General features: G+C 43.1%; 1 protein-coding gene across 1 annotated transcript in view; it reads left to right on the forward strand.

Moving 5' to 3' along the window:
• Positions 1-7,616: 7,616 nt before the first annotated feature.
• Positions 7,617-21,194, forward strand: part of znf438 (zinc finger protein 438) — a 158,213-nt gene continuing 144,635 nt past the window's right edge. The window contains exon 1 of the mRNA XM_034172375.1: positions 7,617-7,726. The gene's annotated coding sequence lies outside the window, so the exon portion shown is untranslated. The remainder of the gene's footprint in view (positions 7,727-21,194) is intronic.

The following is a 21,194-nucleotide window of genomic DNA, read 5'->3' on the forward strand; positions in this document are numbered from 1 at the left end:
AATGATCCTAAGAAAGGTGAGGAATCAGCCCAGAACTGCACGGGAGGAGCTGGTCAATGACCTGAAGAGAGCTGGCACCACTGTTTCCAAGGTTACTGTGGGTAATACACTAAGACGTCATGGGTTAAAATCATGCATGGCACGGAAGGTTCCCCTGCTTAAATCAGCACACGTCCAGGCCCGTCTTAAGTTTGCCCATGACCATTTGGATGATCCAGAGGAGTCATGGGAGAAAGTTATGTGGTCAGATGAGACCAAAATAGAACTTTTTGGTCTCAATACCACTCGCCGTGTTTGGACGAAGAAGAATGCTGAGTACCATCCCAAAAACACGCCGTCCCTACTGTGAAGCATGGGGGTGGAAGCATCATGCTTTGGGGGTGTTTTTCTGCACATGGGACAGGACGACTGCACTGTATTAAGGAGAGGATGACCGGGGCCATGTATTGCGAGATTTTGTGGAACAACCTCCTTCCCTCAGTTAGAGCATTGAAGATGGGTCGTGGATGGTTCTTCCAACATGACAATGACCCGAAGCACACAGCCAGGATAACCAAGGAGTGGCTCCATAAGAAGCATATCAAGGTTCTGAAGTGGCCTGGCCAGTCTCCAGACTTAAACCCAATAGAAAATCTTTGGAGGGAGCTCAAACTCCGTGTTTCTCAGCGACAGCCCAGTAACCTGGCTGATCTAGAGAAGATCTGTGTGGAGGAATGGACCAAAATCCCTGCTGCAGTGTGTGCAAACCTGGTGAGAAACTACAGGAAACGTTTGACCTCCGTAATTGCAAACAAAGGCTACTGTACCAAATATTAACACTGATTTTCACAGGTGTTGAAATACTTATTTGCAGCAGTAACATACAAATAAATTATATATAAAAAAAAATCATACATTGTGATTTCTGGATTTTTATTTTTTTTTTTAAGATTATGTCTCTCACAGTGGACATGCACCTAAGATGAAAATTTCAGACCCCTCCACATGATTTCTAAGTGGGAGAACTTGCAAAATCGCAGGGTGTTCAAATACTTATTTTTCTCACTGTATGCATGTGGTTGCCTTTGAACCTATTCAGAAGTATCTGCTAGTGTACTGGAGTCAACACTAAAAGTTAGCTTTTAGCTGTAACTTCTGCTAATTTTTTTAGGAGTTTTATCAGTTTAGCTTCATAAAAGTTAACTTTTCAGTTAGCGGATTAACGGTTATCAAAGCTAACTTTTTGGTTAGCTGTGCCCGCCACAGCGTACTGCATGCAAGAGAAGCAACACAGATTCAAAACAAATGTTTTTCTGCATGCAGTAGCTGCTATTACATAAAGCAGAGATCAAGATCTCTTTTACAAGGGAGACCTGGACAATTTTTTAAGTTTCCAATTCACCCAACCTGCATGTCTTTAGATGTGGGAGGAAGCTGGAGCACCTGGAGGGAACCCACATGAAAACAGGGAGAACATGCAAACTCCACACAGAAAGGCCACAAGTGGGAATTGAACCTACGTCCTTTTGGTGTGAGGCAACGGTGCTAACCACTATTGCACCATGGCAGCATGGCTTTGTTTTGAGGGATGTTCTTCATGAAAACTCATGTGAGAATGTCAACACATTGGATTGTTAGTTATTTGTGAATAAAACTTTTTTTTTTTATTTGGGAAAGAAGTTGATTTGATTTGATTTTACTTGTCAAAAATCAACATTCACACTTTCTCAAAAAATTTTCATCACTTCAGAGGTGGTTGACCAGATGCACCCAAATTCTATCCTTTGTATGGAGGGCCATGGGCCAAAAATAAGTGTTGTCATTACCTTCGCCAAGGAGGTTATGTTTTTGGTCGTGTCTGTTTATTTGTTGGTTGGTTGGTTGGTTGGTTGGTTGGTTTGTTAGCAGGATTACACAAAAAATCCTCAGCGGATTTCAATTAAATTTTTACCAGGGGTGTATCTTGGCCTAACTTAGAAGTCATTAAATTTTGGTAATGATCCAGAACATGATCTGGATCCAGTAATTTTTTTAAGGATTCTTTATCATTGCAGGATAGGGCCACTTTTAACATTTTTGCATCTAACTTCATGAAGACGGGTCACAAAGGCTGAACAAAAATTAAGTTACGACACAACAATAATTTAGCATTTGTTTCTCCTCAGTGAATAAACTTATTAGAAAATTAAAAAAAAACTTTTGTAGTTCATGCAGTTTCTCTTTATAAATACATTTGCTGAAGATATAAGGGTTTAACCACTGAATCTGAAACATGATGGTAGATGCATGAAACGACGTGGAATAAGTCTCTTTGCCAAAGGGTATTCCATGTGACGTCAGTGACCCTATGGCCTTGGCGGAGGTTTGTGCTCTCCAAGTGCTTCTAGTTAACTGATGTTTCTATGTGTATTTGTCTATTTATTGTTTGTTGACACAGAGATGTGAGCATTTCATGCTGTACTGGAAACAAATTCCACCAACTTGTGTGGTCATTAATAAATGAATCTTGAATGAATCTTGAATCTTGATGTTGTGTGAATTACATACATAAAGCTGTGTTACAGTTACATAATATTTCATAGAAACGGAATATTTTAAATATAAAATGTTGTCATTTGTCTATTGGTTGCCCCTCGTTGTTCAGGGTCACTACAGTAAAGATCCACATTGGCATATGGCAAAAGCTTTACACTGGATACCCTTCATAACACAACTCCAATTCTACATGGAGAGACACACACACTCAGCCCCTGCTGTTTCCAAGTGGACTCCCACCTTACTAACCCTGACCTACTCCACACATCAGGTTCACAGAAAGCAGAACCACTGCTATACTACGTTCATTCATTTTCTATACCCACTTACAGACAGATACCCTCTCTACTTTTAAGATTAGGCTTAAAACTTTCCTTTTCGCTAAGGCTTATAGTTAGGGCTGGATCGGGTGACCCTGGACTATCCCTTGGTTATGCTGCTTTAGACGTAGACTGTCGGGGGGTTCCCATGATGCACTGTTTCTTTCTCTTTTTGCTCTGTATGCATCACTCCGCATTTAATCATTAGTGATCGATCTCTGCCCCCCTCCACAGCATGTCTTTTTCCTGGTTCTTTCCCTCAGCCCCAACCAGTCTCAGCAGAAGACTGCCCCTCCCTGAGCCTGGTTCTGCTGGAGGTTTCTTCCTGTTAAGAGGGAGTTTTTCCTTCCCACTGTTGCCAAGTGCTTGCTCACAGGGGGTCGTTTTGACCGTTGGGGTTTTTCATAATTATTGTATGGCCTTGCCTTACAATATAAAGCGCCTTGGGGCAACTGTTTGTTGTGATTTGGCGCTATATAAAAAAAAAAGTTGATTGATTGATTGATTGACTTACAATCAAGTGTCAGAGTTAGAGCCTATCCCAGCAGTCACAAGGTGAGAGGTGGGGTACACCGTGGACAGTGTGCCAGTCTATCGCAGGGCCACATATAGACAGACAAACTCATTAACACACTTACAGCCAATTTAAAGTTTCCAAATCACCCAACATTCATTTCTTTAGGGATGAGAGGAAGTCGGAGCACGGAACACGGGAGGAACATGCAAACCCCACACAGACAGGAACAGGTGGGAAGTCACCCAAGGGCCTTCTTGCTGTGAGGCAACAGTGTTAACCATTAAGCCACCAGACCAGTCACTATTCTGCATCTACACTAAAATTTCAAAACAATAAAAACACTACTACTTAAACTTCACAGCTGCAAGTTATTAATTTGCAGATACCTTGTTAGTTGATATGTTAAATAAGTAAGTAAGTAAATAAAGTTTATTTATATAGCACTTTTCAAGATAAAATCACAAAGTGCTTCACATAAAGAAATGAAAAACAGCAGAAACACAAAACAGATAAAACTAGGTAAAAGCCAGCCTATACTCACTTTAAACAATTTGATTGAGACCACAGAATGTACACAGTAAAATCACCAGTGCAAAACAAACACTGACAGTGTTAAATTAACACTGGCGATTTTACTGTGTAAGCCCAAAGGCAATGCATTCTACATTTTAGGAGCCACCACCTCGAAAGCACAGTCTTCCCTGGTCTTCAGTCTTGTCCTAGGTACAATCAGCAGGCCCACATCCGAAGACCTCAGCGGTCTGCTTGTCACATACAGGTGTAGTAGCTCGGCGACATAAGGTGACATGTTGGGCCACAAACAAAAGAGACAGTGGATCAAGTGTGGCCCACAAATGTAAATACTGGAAATGGCCAAAAATGGCAAAAATTACCTCAAAATCGAAACTTTAAATCAAAATGGCTGACTTCCTGTCGACATTTCACCATGACAGGAACAGACTTTTTTGTGCGTCCCAGCATGGTAAATATGTGTACCGAATTTCGTGAGGCTACGACAAAAAAACCCCTATGCGGAGGGATTTTTGAACATTTGTAGCGGGCGCTATTTCGTATTTTGGCTGAGACCATGTGCGTGACCCCCAAAATATCAAAATTTGGATTCGACCGGACGACTTTGCAAAGTTTGGTGAGTTTTTGAGCATGGGAAAAGGCCGGAATTTGGATTTCAAATTGCGCATAATAATAATAATAATACTAGGACTGCAAGCAGTCATATACGGGCCCTCGTTCCGTGCGACCGCCTACCCAGGGCAGTGTGTTCTCTTGTGACCAGATGTGGGCATGTGCGTACAGGGGCAACGAGTCATCCCACAGTTCAAATTTCAAGCAAATGACACAATCCATGAAGGAATTATGACATGTTGATGGTTCATCCACTAGGGGGCGCTCAGTGTACACACAGAGGGGCCAGGTTTGTTGAGGGGCCAACCGTCATCATACATGTGAAGTTTCAAGTCAATCAGGCAAAGCATGAAGGAGTTATCATGACTTGATGTTCTATGGCGAAGGGTCGAACTGGCGGCACCACAGCGGCCACACCCTTCAACATAGAGAAAACCTTTCGATAACTTTTGGTTAGTATCATCTCTGGATGCTGTTAAATACATTTGAAGTGCATTGGACAAAATCTCTAGGAGGAGTTTGTTCAAATACAACATGTGGAAATCACGCCAAAATGACAAGAAAATTCAAAATGGCTGACTTCCTGTTTGGAGTAGACCCATGGTACAAGAGAGTTTTTTGTACGTGTATGCAAGTCACACATGTGTACCAATTTTCATCTCTCTACTCCAAAAAAACCCCTATGTGGAGGTGTTTTTGAAAGTTTCAAGGGGGCGCTATTGAGGCATTTTGCCCAATCCATGGGTGACGCCCCTATGAATTGTAAGAGATTGTCGTGCTCGACCTGTGTATCAATTTTCATTTACAAAATTAAAGCCTTCAAAAGGAAGAACGTAATTTCATGGCGAATGGGCAATATTCGTCACGCCGCCACACGGATGCCGTTACTCATAACCTCACGGCGTTCATCGCCTACGTTCACCAATTTGTTCTGCATGTTTTAGAAGTGGAATGAAGTTGATTGGGTTAAGTATGTGACATCAGGACCTCTTAAAGTAAAAATAGGACATTTCCCACCACCACCGGGGGGTGCTATGGCGCAGGTGGGAACTTAAGATATGCAGACGTTCAGGGCGGAGGCCTCATCATGTCCAGCAATTTTGAAGGATCTACGATGAAGTATGTGGGCGTGACAGCCGTTCGAAGTGAAATGGCGTGCTGCGAAAAGCTCGCCAAAGTTTGACGGCCCCTAGCAGCCACGCCTTTTGACTTAATTAGAATCTTTTGATAACTTTTGATCACCATTGTGTTGTGATGATTTTGACCAAATTTGAAGACAATCGGATGAAATCCCTAGGACGAGTTCGTTCAAATGTAAGTAGTGGAAATGGCCAAAAATGGCAAAAATTTGCTCAAAATCGAAACTTAAAATCAAAATGGGCGACTTCTTGTCGATATTTCACCATGACAGTACGAGACTTTTTCGTGCGTACTGGCATGGTAAATATGTGTACTGAATTTCGTGAGGCTACGATGAAAAAAGCCCAAAGCGGAGGGGTTTTTGAAAATTTCTAGGGGGCGCTATTTCGCTATTTTTCTGCGACCATGTGCGACGCCCCCAAAATATCGAATTTTGGATCCGGCCGGACAACTTTGGAAAGTTTGGTGAGTTTTTGAGCATGGGAAGAGGCCGAAATTTCGATTTCAAAAGTGAGAATAATAATAATAACAATAATAATAAATAACTAGGACTGCAAGCAGTTATATACGGGCCCTCGTTCCGCGCGACCGCCTACCCAGGCCAGTGGGTGCCCTTGTGACCACATGTGGGCATGTGCATGCAGGGGTAACCACTAATCACGCAGTTAAAATTTTAAACAAATCACACAATGCATCAAGGAGTTATGACATGTTGATTGTTCATCCACTAGGGGGCGCTCAGTGTACAAACAGAGGGGCTGGGTGTGTTCAGGGGCCAACCGTCATCATACATGTGAAGTTTCAAGTCAATCAGGCAAAGCATGAAGGAGTTATCATGACTTGATGTTCTATGGCAAAGGGTCAAAATGGCGGCACCATAGCGGCCACACCCTTCAACATAGAGAAAAGCTTTCGATAACTTTTGTTCAGTATCATCTTTGGATGCTGTCAAAGAAATTTGAAGTGCATTGGACAAATCCCTGGGAGGAGTTCGTTCAAATACAACATGTGGAAATCACACCAAAATGAGAAGAAAATTCAAAATGGCTGACTTCCTGTTTGGAGTAGACTCATGGTGCAAGAGACTTTTTTGTACGTCTATGAAAGTCACACGTGTACCAATTTTCATCTCCCTACTCCAAAAAAACCCCTATGTGGAGGGGTTTTTGAAAGTTTCAAGGGGGCACTATTGAGGCATTTTGCGACGCCCCTATGAATTGTAAGAGGTTGTTGGGGAATTCCCCTGGTAGAGGAATGGTCTTTAGGGCGAGCTGCCCGGGTTCGTCGCGGTCACACAAACATACTGCATTAAATGAGATGGACACGGACGCTGTTTGAATAGGGTCGGTCTTTTGCCACCAGAGTCTTGCCGTGTGAATAGTGTAATGAGAGTTATGGACACGACCGAATAATAATAATAAAAAAAATCAAAATCGAAAAATATTAAAGGAGTTAAGACATCTTGAATGCGGTATGTTTATTTATACAAGTAGTTCCAAGTTTTGCCACCAGTTTTGCTGTGCGAATAGCCACGGCCTATTTATTATGTTGTCCTCACAGTTTTCTGGTCTGACAAATCAATTAAGTCCATAATTATAAAACTCTTGCTGCAGCATGACACAGTTGGCAGATATATCAGTGAATTATTTGTTGAAATAACTGAGTGTTGTGGGGCGCTTACTCGTTGTTGCTCTGTCCTCCTCTGATTGGCTGCAGACGCTGAGCTCCACACGGACTCTTGTGAGCGCTACCATTTATTCCAACAGGGGGGTGCCGACAAATTGGTGTCCGCTGGATTTTAATTTCTCACTCAATTGAAACGTAAATTTATCACAGAAAAATAAGAGCACAATTATTTAACTGTAGTCATTTGTTTTGAGGTGGATATCGTCAAAAATAAATAATAATAATAAATAGTTTTAAGAATTTTCTCGCTTTTTTTTTACTCCCCCTGCAGATTCAAGTTGAAGGTTTGGCTCAAGATGGCTGGAGAGAAACAGTAGTTAGGCTCGACGGTTTTCCCATTTATTTAAGAAAAAAATGAGCTCGTCTGTAGTTTGAAGGTACAGTCGACACATAACGGGGGAGCCAGGTAAGAACTGTTTAACGTTTCCACACTGTCCGTCGTTTTAAAGCAGAGAAAGTGCTGCTAAATTGGACTCGTTTGTAATGTTGTCAGTAGGTTTTTTCAGGCATCAGGAAGGATTGGTGGATCTGCTGTGCAACTACAGCAGATGCAACTTCAGCATTCATTCACACTTTAAACTCAAATAACACTGCACAAACTGCGAAAGTAATAAGCGACGTATTGATTAAAGCAAATGTGATATGTATAGGTGGAGAATGCAGGGCAGGCCTGTGGCAAACCCTGCAGTTTTACGTCACAGACGTACGTCATCAGGTCAGGATTCCCCGCAGTGACGCACATATACACACAGGAGATGTGCAAAAACTGTTGTTTTGGGGCAGCTGAACTTTGTTTTATCTTCGCATTGTGTTCTGAATATTGGTCTCGCTTAATGGACATCTGTGCAAATGTTTAGAATCTGCTCAGGATGAGATTAAAATATCTGTGCTAAATTTTTCACAAGACAAGATAATCAGATTAGGGTGACATTAATCCACTCTTTTCTTGAAACTGAAACAGTTGGCCAGTAGACAGCACAGTTTCAATAGTAAGTCCCTTCGGCTGCTCCCTTGTTTGCACTCGGGGTCGCCACAGCAAATCCAAGGTGGATCTGCATGTTGAATTGGCACAGGTTTTACGCTGGATGCCCTTCCTGACGCAACTCCACATTACATGGAGAAATGTGGCAGGGGTGGGATTTGAACCTGGAACCTTCTGCACTGAAACCAAGCGCATTAACCACTTGGCTACCACCAGAGAGCACAGTTTCAATAGTAGTGCATTAAATGGGTCATACCTTTTGATATGTTACGCTATCACTCCTTTACTATTGCAGGTATTTTTTTTGCTGCTGCTGAACAGAATACATTTTAACTCACAAACAATACCTAATGTTGGCTGGTGGTGTGTAACCATCCCCTTTCACATATACACTCTAATAAGTCAACTTTCTGTTAGGGCTGGGGCCGATCCAATTCTGGATCGGAATCGGGTTCCAGTGCTGACGAAATTCAGATTCATCAGAATTTCCCGATCTAACCTGCAGGATTTTCTGATACCGGAGAGAAGCTACGTCTGTGAAACCTGTCTCGTGCTGCCTGCTCTCTGCTCTGTTTACTGCTTCGCGGGAGGGGTGGGGGTGGGGTGTTTTCTGAGCTGAAGCCGAGCTGTTTCCTCTACGCAGCACAACTGAGTTTTAAGCCACCGGTAACGGCAAATTTTTGCCTGGCTCTTGGGTTGAAGCGACTCTGTTTGTGGCGTGTACGCAGAAAAGGCTTCCTCTGCAAAGTGCGCTGTATAGTTGAACGATGCACACAGACACTATCTGCAGCAAGATCATGTTGTAGGTCTTTGGAGCAGGTCTGTGGGTTTATTCCAGAAACGGCCCAGAGGGTGCAGGTTTTCCTTGCAGCCACTGACTTCAGCAGGTGATTTCACTGATTAACATCCCTTTGAACAGGTAGGATGAGTTCATCAGTGAAATCACCTGCTGGAGTCAGTGGCTGCAAAGAAAACCCATGTTGCCACTCATAAGAAGAGATGCAAAGAGGTGAACATTTGCAAATGGCCACCTTAAATACCCTTTCTCATGATTGGCTTCACCTGTGTTAGGAGGTCAAGGTTCAGTGAGCTTACCAAACCAGTTCTGTGTTCCATTAATTAGTCCTAAATGTATTCAAATCGATAAAATGACAAGGGTGCCCAAATTTATGCCCCTGCCTAATTTTGTTTAAATAATTATTGCACACTTTCTGCAAATACTAGAAACTTCACTTCTTAACTGAAGTGTCTGATCCAGACAACCAATGATTTATAAAGGAAAATCATGAAAATTATCAGGGGTGCCCAAATTTTTGCATACAACTGTATTGTTTAGGATTGATTGATTGATAGAGGGGCTTTATTGAACATATACAAATTGTATGTAAGACAATTGAATCCTAATAATTAATTAAGCAACTGCAAATTATAAATAGCACAGTGCTCATACCGCCGAGGGTATTTTTGCATTGCTTTATATTTCAGTTTAGTTTTAGTCATGTATCAAATATTCTTTTTAATTTGTTGTATTAAGTCATTCACATACCATATTTATTTAGTAATATTTTACTTGACTAAAAGTCTGTTAATTTTGGTCTCGTTTTTGTCAAAAGAGAACTGAATGTATTTTAGTCTTGTTTCAGCCAAGACATTTTAGTCTTTTTGATAAAAAACACATTGGATTTTTTTTTTATTACAATTTCAGTCAATGCAGTGTTTCATGCATCTCAAACACTGAATGTTATAATTAACTGACAAAATACACTTGTCGAATTATTGAAGGTTTAGTGTTGTTTTCCCAGATATTTTAGATCCATAAGGCTTCCCGTCAGATACAACTAGACATTGGGTTTTCTTGTAAATCCATAATGGGGAGGTATGGTCTAGTGTTTAAAGTGTTGGGCTTGAGACCTGGGGATCCTCAGTTCAAATGCCAGCCTAACTGGAAAATCACTAAGGGCCCTTGGGCAAGGTCCTTAATCCCCTAGTTGCTCCCGGTGTGTAGTGGGCGCCTTGCATGGCAGCAGCCTGACAATGGGGTAAATGTAAGGCATTGATGTGTAAAGCACTTTGAGCGTCTCATGCAGATGGAAAAGAATAAATGCAGTCCATTTACCATACACATCAGTGTGTTGCTCTCATCCAGCCATGCAGATATGAAGATATGAATTAGGCATGAAGGTTTTTCCCATTTGCTTCCATCCCCAGGTCAAGTTACATTCCCATTATCCAGTCATTGTTGGAGTAGATGTACTTTGTCAGGAACAACAGAGCCTTCCTACTTGGTGTTTAATGCTCCACATTAGTATGCCGCAGCTAATGACGCATACGCAGTGAAGGCAGGGCGGACCGATTTGTAGGGGGAACCGTTCGGTTGGCGACACCAGATTACCACTACTGCGCATTTTTGTGTCAAGAACAGAAAGGCAGCGGCAGTTTCGACAGAAAAACAAGGCTTAAAAATAAACAGTGACATTGATTATTAAATTAGTTGATGATTATTTTGATAGTTGACATAATCGTGACTAGTCGACAAATCGTGCCAGGCCTACACACAGTATCTTTAATCTGAGCAGCAGGGTTAGTGAAACCGAATATACGGGATCAACATTGTTTACCTGAAATTCCAACTCAGAAAAGACTTGTCCCTTTGTTTGATAGAAAAGCACATATTTAAGTTGTTATAACAAATGGTTAGAAGTAAAGGCTTGGATATTTAGCCCAGAGGTTGCAAGCTGAGTCAAAGCTGGATGTTTCTGCCTCATCATCTTCAGTAGAAATCATAATGGACCATAATGGAAATAAGAGTTTTCACTTTCTTTTGTCATCATGTATTTTTAATGTATTTATATTATGTACATACATTGAACTTACTAAAGAAAATCAATCAATCAATCAAGGAGGTTGCCCCAGGCGTGATGTCATTGTTGCGTGATTGCCATGGCAACAGCGGTGCTATTTCCACATTGGTGAATGTGTGCGTTTCACTCATGCTTTCACATGGTCGGGGAGTTAACAAATTTCAACAGAAATTGAGTTTTCACTTGAAAATGAGCTACCAGTACCAGGATAATTTCTTTGGTGAGCAGTTTGCCAATGGCATGTCGTCACGATCACATTACTGTTGTTTTCTCGTAGTAAGAGAGTTTGTATTTGTTAGCAGTTTTCTACGAGAACCGGGCTTCAAACATGCTCCCGCAGACAGCCCGAAGCAAGTGAACACCTGGACATTCACAACTGGGCCGGAAGACCCGCCAGCTTGAGCGGTCAGAGGGAGAGAGAGAGCGAGGGAGTGTCTCATCAGTCGGACCTGTGGCCTGGAGGACAGGCGCTCACTTGGTAACAGACGTTAACAGATGGCGTCAGTGGCAGAAAATGACAGCATTTGGAGGAACAGTGCTGAAGTCCCACAAAAATATTGCATGAAGGATGTTATTATTTTTCCGTTACACGAGGGACCGTAACTTCAGCTTGCTGGCGGAGTCAGTAACGGCGGCAGGATTTAGAGGAACAATGTTTAATCACTCAAAGTCCCACAACAACACATGGAGAATACTATTTTTTTTTTTCCCTTTACACGAGGGACCGTAATTTCAGTTTACGAACCGGCGAAGTAGGAGATATTGATGGTCCATTCCATGCTTGAGAGCTGTTTTGTGCTGTGAGGAATGAATAAAAACTGTTCATTGTGAAAGGGTGGATGATTCTCGTTTCTTGCCATAACAGTAGACAAGAGTCCTGGTTAGCGACTTTAATCAGCAGAAAGGTGAGTCATGATTGATATCTTTAAATGGCTTTGATGAAGGTTGATGAATAAATTGTCAAATCAGAAAAAAAAGTTGCGAGATGACGCCACAGTATAACGGTGCAACGCTGTTATTCAATTGTCTGGGGAGAACTTTGGGATGTCACAACAACTGAATCTATGAAGTCAATACCAAAATTCTGAAAATGTGACTATAAAATTTTTTATTGTGTAGGAGTATTGGCAGTACCGAAGACACAGTTGTAAGCATGGAAAAACTACTGCCATTACAGCAGAAATGAACGTGCAGGCCGGCATCTGTAGAACCATGTTTGAAGCGTGCATGAGCCAACCAAGAGTCTGACTGTCATGAAGCACTGCTTCATTAGTGCTGATTCAGGGACAGCTCACCACAATGTAAAGTTTTTGTTGGTAAAAGCTGAACCAAAAGAAAATGTCTAGATTCAAACAACTTTATTAATCCTTAAAAGCGCAATTCATTCTTCACACCCAATTACCTCAGACAAAAATACAGCAATTAATCCACAGTTATTACTAGTTGAACATAATAATGGCACACATCAGAATTAAAGCAACCATACATATACATTTAATTGTTTATGTACGCTAAACTCTGAATCAGTCCGTTGTCCGAATTGATACAATGAGGGTGTAGGTGGCCGCAACAGCGTGCCGTGCCGCCAAGCGTCATGTGTGCAGATGAGATAAGTTCGTATTAGTCAGATGAGTTTGTATCAGTTTCTGTCAGTGTGTGCATAATGTCTGGAGTTGCCTTGACAACACTGTCAAGACTGTAGGGGAGGGCAGAAAGATAAGAGGGGCAGTCGAATGGTTCACCAAGGCTGTAGAGATTGTTCTGGAGGAAAACAAGCAGGGTGTTTTGACCTTCGGAGGCTGATAAGCCTGCCATGTTTAGGGTTAAGCAGAGAAACACCATTTACAGCTCCTTTGACCGACCAAATTTATGAGTATTCCCCAGTCTCGGACATCTTCCTTTGCAAGGTGGACATTTGCTCCGAGATGTTTTCCAACTTACATCTGAGTTCAAGGGTTAACGCAGTCTGAGACTGTACCGCCTTGCCCAACTCATTAATCATGACCGACAGGTGAGGAGTCATGGTTCTGGTAGCAGCCGTCTTGCCAATTCTCTTTGTCATGGCAGCACATAATCCAATAAGCACCAGCCCTCCCTCTATAAAACCAAATATAAATAAATCTTCCACATTAGTATGGCTCAAATACAAATGGCTCCATCAATGAAGTTGCTCCAGCTAAGCTGACCCATAGTTAAAATATGCAGAAAAGGGAGCAACAGACAAACAACCGCCTGTAGTTGGATTTGCTCGTAAATTTCCACTCTAGCACATACAGTAAGTTCCTTTTGCAGGTCATTTTGAAACTCCACCACAGAGGTTATGTTTTGATGTTTGTACATTTGTTAGCAGGTGGTTGTAAAAAAAAAAAAAAAAAAAAGTTCTGAACAGATTTTATTGAAATGTTGAGAGCTAGCATTTGGATCACAGAAGAGTTGACAGGCATGGGTGCAAGATCTACATCTACAGACAGATTTCTGTGAAAATTGTTTTGTCCTTACCACCAGGGTTTGTCACTCACAGACTTTTACTTGGTTGGCTTGCCCATTTGGCAACGCATTTTAAAATTTTTACATTAGTCGGTGAATGATTGTATCTGTGGTCGGTTTCTGACCATTTGTGAAGAAATTCTTTGGTTGTGCAAACCAACTGTTGCGTCAGCTGTGTGGGTGGCAGTTCTCAGGAGATCTCTCAGGTGACAAAAATGGATGCCGGTGTGGTTACATGTTCTGTAATCTTGAGGCTGCTTGGATGCACTACTAAATTGTCTCAAATGACATATTTAATTCACAGGCAGTACTGTAGCTGTGGCCAACATTACTGCAGTCAGTATGACAATTGCATGCTCCCTCAAAACATGTTATATCTGTTTCGGGATGTATGTTTATTTGTTCATCTAGTTTTCGCTAGACGAAAACTAGCTCGTTATTTTGCTTGATTTGACTTGACCACACAGTACTGTACATCTGTAAGTCTGTACTATTAGGCATGTGAACTCCCAGTCCTTACATGCATGACAACTCCCCTTGTGATTTGTGAGACTCATCATTTTGTAGTTATGTAATGTCAACTGCCTTCACGAGTAAAATGGCTTGTTAAGCCATATGCTGCCCTGTTCTCATAAAAATGAGTGATGTGGGCATTGGAAGGAGGGCGTTGCTGTTCTGTTCAGGTTGATTTCCTTTCTGACAGCACATGTCAAGAGACTGGATTGTGATTTGTCCATGTGGCTTTGCCAAAATATGATGCTGCAGAAATTTCACGGGCTCAACTTTATTACTTGATTAATGCATGTTGAGTAAATGTCCTGAATCTGCTGAGGAATAGTGTTACTCTAGCTGTAATTTATGAGCCAGTGAAAAAAGGTGTATACCTGTGCCCCCGCCCGTGCCCTTTCATAGATTGTAAACTTTATGGCGGCTACAGCATCCTCCTTCTATTAAGCCTGTATTCTACTGGTGCCATAACTCCTTTTCAGCCATCACCATGCTTTCAGCACGTAAGTAATTTATTTAACGCTTCTCATGTGATGCAAGGGAGCACATCACAGCACTGGAAACCTACTTAGACCAGGCTAATCCTTTCTAATTTCAAGGCAGGCAGCATCACTGGCTGATGCCTTGTATGTCGCTACTTGTTTTCCAATAATAAGACATCTGTGCTCAGGGAACAGTGTTTTCGAAGGGAGAAACTAGTACAGAACCTGAGGGTCATGAAAAACAAAGCACTGCTGATAGTTTTTATTTGCTCTAGTCTGTATTTGTTCATGTTATTTTGCCTTACACTGCACAGCTCAGTTGACTTTTTAATATTGAAGAACAGGGCTGGGACGATATACTTAACAATACTTAGGTGCTATTTCAAGCACGTATAACAATAGTTGAGGAATGGGATCCTATAAGTATTGCAATATGATATTCTGATATCTGGATAAAATCTTGTCAAACATTTGTTGAATAATGTGTGTAAATTTAAATGAAATCTCTTTAATTTTATTTCTCTCTCTCTGCCCCCAAAAGAAAAATGGTGGCCATCCACATCACTATAGATAAGTTCATTAAAAAAAAAAAAACAAACAAACAGAACAGTCAACCCACTTTTGTTTACATTTTTGTTTTTACCTCTGCTAACAAAGACTTATCTAAAGTGACTAAACCAATTGAACTACAAAACAATAACACTAACATAAACCGCAATAACATAACAGACCATAATAAGTCTTATGTTGCTGTTACCATGAGTGACTTAAGTGTCATGTTGGTGCCATAAGTGAAGTATATACTGCTTTTAATGTCTTCCGCCACAGTCTCTGTTTGTCAAATTAAAAGCATCTGCTTAGTAGTAGTTTGCAGAAAGACAAAAAACTGTGTGTGGAGTGTTAGAGGACAAGTTGGGACATGCCTATCTCGGCTTTCAGTGCTTACCAGTCGAGTGAGTATAAGAGAAATTGTGGAGAGCTGGGCTTGTCCTCTGGCACTCCGAAACGGAGGTGTTCCTTTGTCTCGCTTCATCAGCGAATCGGTCGTGACGCGCGAAGCCTCCGCGCGGCTTTCCATGACAAAATCTCTTGTTAAAAGTGAAATCTGCCAGAAAATGGCTGATGTCCAGCTCTTGTGATAACCAGAGAAATTGCACACGACGGTCCCGGCTCCACACAGCGATCTGTTTAGAAATTATGTGATGGTTTCTGCCTCTTGATGGTGGCTCGGAGCGCGGCGCGCCGTGCGCCATTGTGGGCTGTCCTTAAAGCTGTAGTAACACTCCTTTTTCTCTGTGAAGCCCGTAAAATTTTCACCGAAAGCCAGATAAATTTTTCGAATGGTTTCCAGCTGCCTGTCTCTAACAGTTTCTGAAAAAATTCTGATTGAAAAAAAGCCCAAATCATTCCGCCATTTCCTCGCAATGAAACAACGACGAGAGGGGTGGAGCAGTGCTCACTCAAAGCCTGCCCACAGGCGAATGACGCAACCGACAGGCGTGGAAAAACTCACGCATGTGCACAAAGGTTCAAGCTTGGCTGATGTAAAAACATATGAATCAAATCCATATAGTTTTTGAAAAAAATAAAAGGGTATGATACTTTTTCTAACAGACCTCGTATGTTAAAAATGCATGTATGACACAAAAAAGTGAAAATACTTATTTCCATTGTGGTCCATTTAAAAATCAAATGACAAAATAGAAGTAAAAATAAAATAATAATAATATTGTGTATATGAAAAGCAAGAATCTAACCAATTTATAAATACATTAAGACATTAAATTGCCATGAGCAAATTACGTAATTAACAGGAAATAAAAGGGTTGAGTTCTTCAAAAAATGTTTAAAGTGTAAGGTTCTAAGAACATTCTGGACTCGCACACTATTCCAGCTAGCTATAGAAACTTTGCATGATTTATTATCTTCGTTGAAAAATGTCAGCTACCTATTTTATAAACACTACCCAGTCTAGAGCCCATGGATCCCCACGGGCAACACGCTAGTTTGAATTTAATATTGAAAAGCCCATTTGGGGTACACTTTCTGTTATATCTCAGTCACTCTCATTTGTGACAATGAGGTGCAAACTGGCACTCTCAGTGAGTAGACTAAGTTTTATCTGCATCCAATCCTCAGGGTTCTAGCCACGCTGGGTGGCATCGGGCGGCCCTGCCCGAGTTGCAAATTTCCACCTGGCTCTCTGGTTCAAATTGGCTGCACCACCCAGCATAGAATTTCTGAAAAATTAACTGAAATGTTGCTGAAAATGTACCAATTCCATTGTATTTCAAGCTTATAGAGTCATACACTCAACAAAAATATAAACGCAACACTTTTGGTTTTGCTCCCATTTTGTATGAGATGAACTCAAAGATCTAAAACTTTTTCCACATACACAATATCACCATTTCTCTCAAATATTGTTCACAAACCAGTCTAAATCTGTGATATTGAGCACATCTCCTTTGCTGAGATAATCCATCCCACCTCACAGGTGTGCCATATCAAGATGCTGATTAGACACCATGATTAGTGCACAGGTGTGCCTTAGACTGCCCACAATAAAAGGCCACTCTGAAAGGTGCAGTTTTATCACGCAGCACAATGCCACAGATGTCGCAAGATTTGAGGGAGCGTGCAATTGGCATGCTGACAGCAGGAATGTCAACCAGAGCTGTTGCTCGTGTATTGAATGTTCATTTCTCTACCATAAGCCGTCTCCAAAGGCGTTTCAGAGAATTTGGCAGTACATCCAACCAGCCTCACAACCGCAGACCACGTGTAACCACACCAGCCCAGGACCTCCACATCCAGCATGTTCACCTCCAAGATCGTCTGAGACCAGCCACTCGGACAGCTGCTGGAACAATCGGTTTGCATAACCAAAGAATTTCTGCACAAACTGTCAGAAACTGTCTCAGGGAAGCTCATCTGCATGCTTGTCGTCCTCATCTGGGTCTCGACCTGACTCCAGTTCGTCGTTGTAACCGATTTGAGTGGGCAAATGCTCACATTCGCTGCCGTTTGGCACGTTGGAGAGGTGTTCTCTTCACGGATGATGCGAAGGAGATGTGTTGCACTGCATGAGGCAAATGGTGGTCACACCAGATACTGACTGGTTTCCCCCCCCCAGTAAAACAAAACTGCACCTTTCAGAGTGGCCTTTTATTGTGGGCACTCTAAGGCACACCTGTGCACTAATCATGGTGTCTAATCAGCATCTTGATATGGCACACCTGTGAGGTGGGATGGATTATCTCAGCAAAGGAGAAGTGCTCACTATCACAGATTTAGACTGGTTTGTGAACAATATTTGAGGGAAATGGTGATATTGTGTATGTGGAAAAAGTTTTAGATCTTTGAGTTAATCTCATGCAAAATGGGAGCAAAACCAAAAGTGTTGCGTTTATATTTTTGTTGAGTATAGTTTTGCAATTTTAAACCAATAATTAAAGTAAGAAGAAATATAGTTGTCATGTTCTTCGTATCAAGTTGCAAACAGCAGTTTTTCCAAAAAGCTGAGTTTGAAGAACAGCAGACGTGAGCGATCAGAGAGGGAGGGGGAGGGGAGAGAGAGAGAGAGAGAGAGAGACGGAGAGTGAGAGAGACACAGAGAAAGAGAGCGAGAGAAAACGGAGGAGGGGCACAGCGTCAGTGAAAGAGTTGAAAAACTGATTCATGTTTTTCATTTAAAACAGTCCATGTTCAGCTCTTGTTCAAACAAGACATTTAGGTGTTTATTGTTTGCAGAGCAAACCGATGCACAGTTTGCTCTCCAGAACGACACGAGGTGCTATTACATTGTATCTGCCCTCAGCTGTTCCATGGCAATAAGACCAGTCACTCTACTCCGGAATCCCTCGGCAGCAGATAAATATGCAAGCCTCAAGGCTCACCTCCTAAAAACCTTTGAAGTGTCCGACACACTCGCCCCTACCCACACGGCCGCGGCAGCCCTTGTCTACACACTAGCCCTGCCTCTGAAGGAAGCAGCACTAACGGCTACAGCACCGATCTCGCCCCGACAGCATTCACAGACTGGCATCTGCTTCTACCACGCTACATTCAGATCTGAAGCCAAGTGCTGCTGCTCATCCTGTACCTACAAGCACAAGGGAAACGTCAGGGCCGGCGCTCTGTAGTAGCCATGAGTGCTGGCTGCAATGACAGGCTGCTGTTCATTCAAGACACAATCTCCAGCCACTGGTGTGCAGCAGAGCATCCTGCCTGCTTCCAAACTGGCAGATGGGGTTAGCTGACTCCTTACAGCTGCCAACGGCAGCTCCATATGCTCGTACGGCACCCGACACGTCAACTTGTGCTTCGGAGGACAGAGCTTTAGCTGGGACTTCATCATGGCTAAGATCACTGTCCCCCTCCTGGGTGCGGACCTTCTCTGCGCATATGGACTGCTGGTGGACATTAAGAACTGGTATCTCATTGACACCACCACGTTGTCCTTGTACAGCTGCGCATGTTGCCGCAGTTGGATGTGTCCCACTGACTGCTTGGGGAATTCCCCACACTCATGCAGCTGACCTTTTCGGCTTCCACCACCAAACACAGAGTGGAGCACCGCGTCGAGACCACAGGTATGTTGATATACGCCTGAGCGAGGCGTCTTGCCCCAGCCAAGCTCAGTATTGCCAAAGCGGAGTTTGACAGTATAGAATACCTCCGCATTATCTGCTCCGATAGCCCATTGATGTTACCCCTCCACATGGTGCCCAAGCCACTACCCAATGATCCACATCCAAGAATTTTCAGCGCACCTGGTGGGCATCTTCTCAAAGTTTGGCCTTGTCCGTGGATACCTCCAAGTGCCGATTCACCCACGAGATGTCCCCAAAACAGAAGAGATCATCACCCCCTTTGGGCTGTTTGAGTTTTTGAGAATGCAGTTTGGCCTCAAAAATGCCACCCAGTCCTGAAAGCTCCTAAACATATGGATAACTGGTTAGTGGAGAGAGACAAAGCATTCTCTGACACAACAGTATGCTTGGCTTCCGCGACGATGCTGGCCCACCCATCACCAGACACCCCTATAACCATCAGCTTGGACACTTTGGTCTATTCTTGTGGGTGCAGTACTTGAGAAGTGGGTAAACGGGGCATGGCAGCTGCTCGCTTTCTTCAGTCGGCAGTTATGCCCCAGCGACCACAAGTACAGCACGTTTGACTGGGAGCTGCTCACCCTGCACCTCGCCATCTAACACTTCCGCACGTTACTGTGGGTCATCAGTTTACAGCATTCGTTGACCGCAAACTACTGACTTTTGCCATGGTCAAAGTGTCACGAACCCTCGTCTGCCTGCCAGCAATGGCAGCTCACTTACATCTTAGAGTTGACGACAGACATACAGCATGTCCGTGGCAAAAAGAACTCCATCGGGAACTGTCTCTCCCGAGCCTTCATATCCACTGTCCACCTTGACTTGGACTACACCCTCATGGCAGCCGATCAGGCCCAGAGGTGCAGTCACTCAAGTTTGTGGCCACGGGATTACAGCTGACAGACATCACCTTTTAATTATCACGACACCAAGTTGCTCTGTAACATCTCCACAGGACAGCCGAGGCCTATCATCCCCACTGCATGGAAGCGGCACGGCCTTTCTCACCTGTGGAGAAAACCACCTCGAAGGCTGGTGGCAACCAAGTTTGTTCTGCACTGGCTCAAAAAAGACGTTACTGCCTGGGCGGGTTCTTGTGGAGACTGCCAGCACTCCAAAGTCTACCAACACATCAAAGCCCCCCTGACTCAGTTCCCGGTACCAGAATGGAGGTTCAAATCATGTTAACGTGGACTTCGTGGCCCCCCTTCCCTCCTCCTTGGGTTTCTCACACTTTCTCACCATGGTGGACAGGACCACCCGGTGGCTGGAGGCCATACCGCTGACGTCCACAACAATGGCCGACATGGCCCGCACGTTCGCTACATGGGTCGCCTGATTCGACACTCCAGCAGACCTCTCTTCAGACAGGGGCTCACAGTTCACGTCCAAGCTATGGAACGCAGTCACAGAAGCTGCACTGGACCGCGGCATATCACCCCCAGGCTAATGGACTGTGTGAACACTTCCATCGTTCCATGTAAGCCACTTTATGAGCTGGATTAACAGACAGCAGATAGATGGACAGGCTCTCATGGGTCAGGCTGGGACTGTGGACCACCCCCAAGAAGGACCTCTTGTCCTTATCGGCGGAGTTGGTTTATGGCCAACCACTATGGGTCCCTGGGAATGTCATTCCTGACACCATGGACCGCCTCAAACTGGCACAGCTGCCTACAACTCCTCTGTGCAGCCAATGCGGGCGGATTATACGCCCCCATGATATATAGATATATATATATATATATATATATATATATATATATATATAGATGTATTGCTGTTTTTCCTTTTTATTGCTCTTCCCTATGGTCAATTCTTGGGGGGGGGGGGGGGGGGGTGGTGACTGTGTAGTGCACACACATAAATCACCAAGTCAGACCACCACCGGTGGCTGCTCCAGATTAAACCTGTTCATGCATAAATGTCATCCACTTAC

The sequence above is a fragment of the Thalassophryne amazonica genome, chromosome 1, assembly GCF_902500255.1.
Source record: "Thalassophryne amazonica chromosome 1, fThaAma1.1, whole genome shotgun sequence".
Classification (NCBI taxonomy): domain Eukaryota; kingdom Metazoa; phylum Chordata; class Actinopteri; order Batrachoidiformes; family Batrachoididae; genus Thalassophryne; species Thalassophryne amazonica.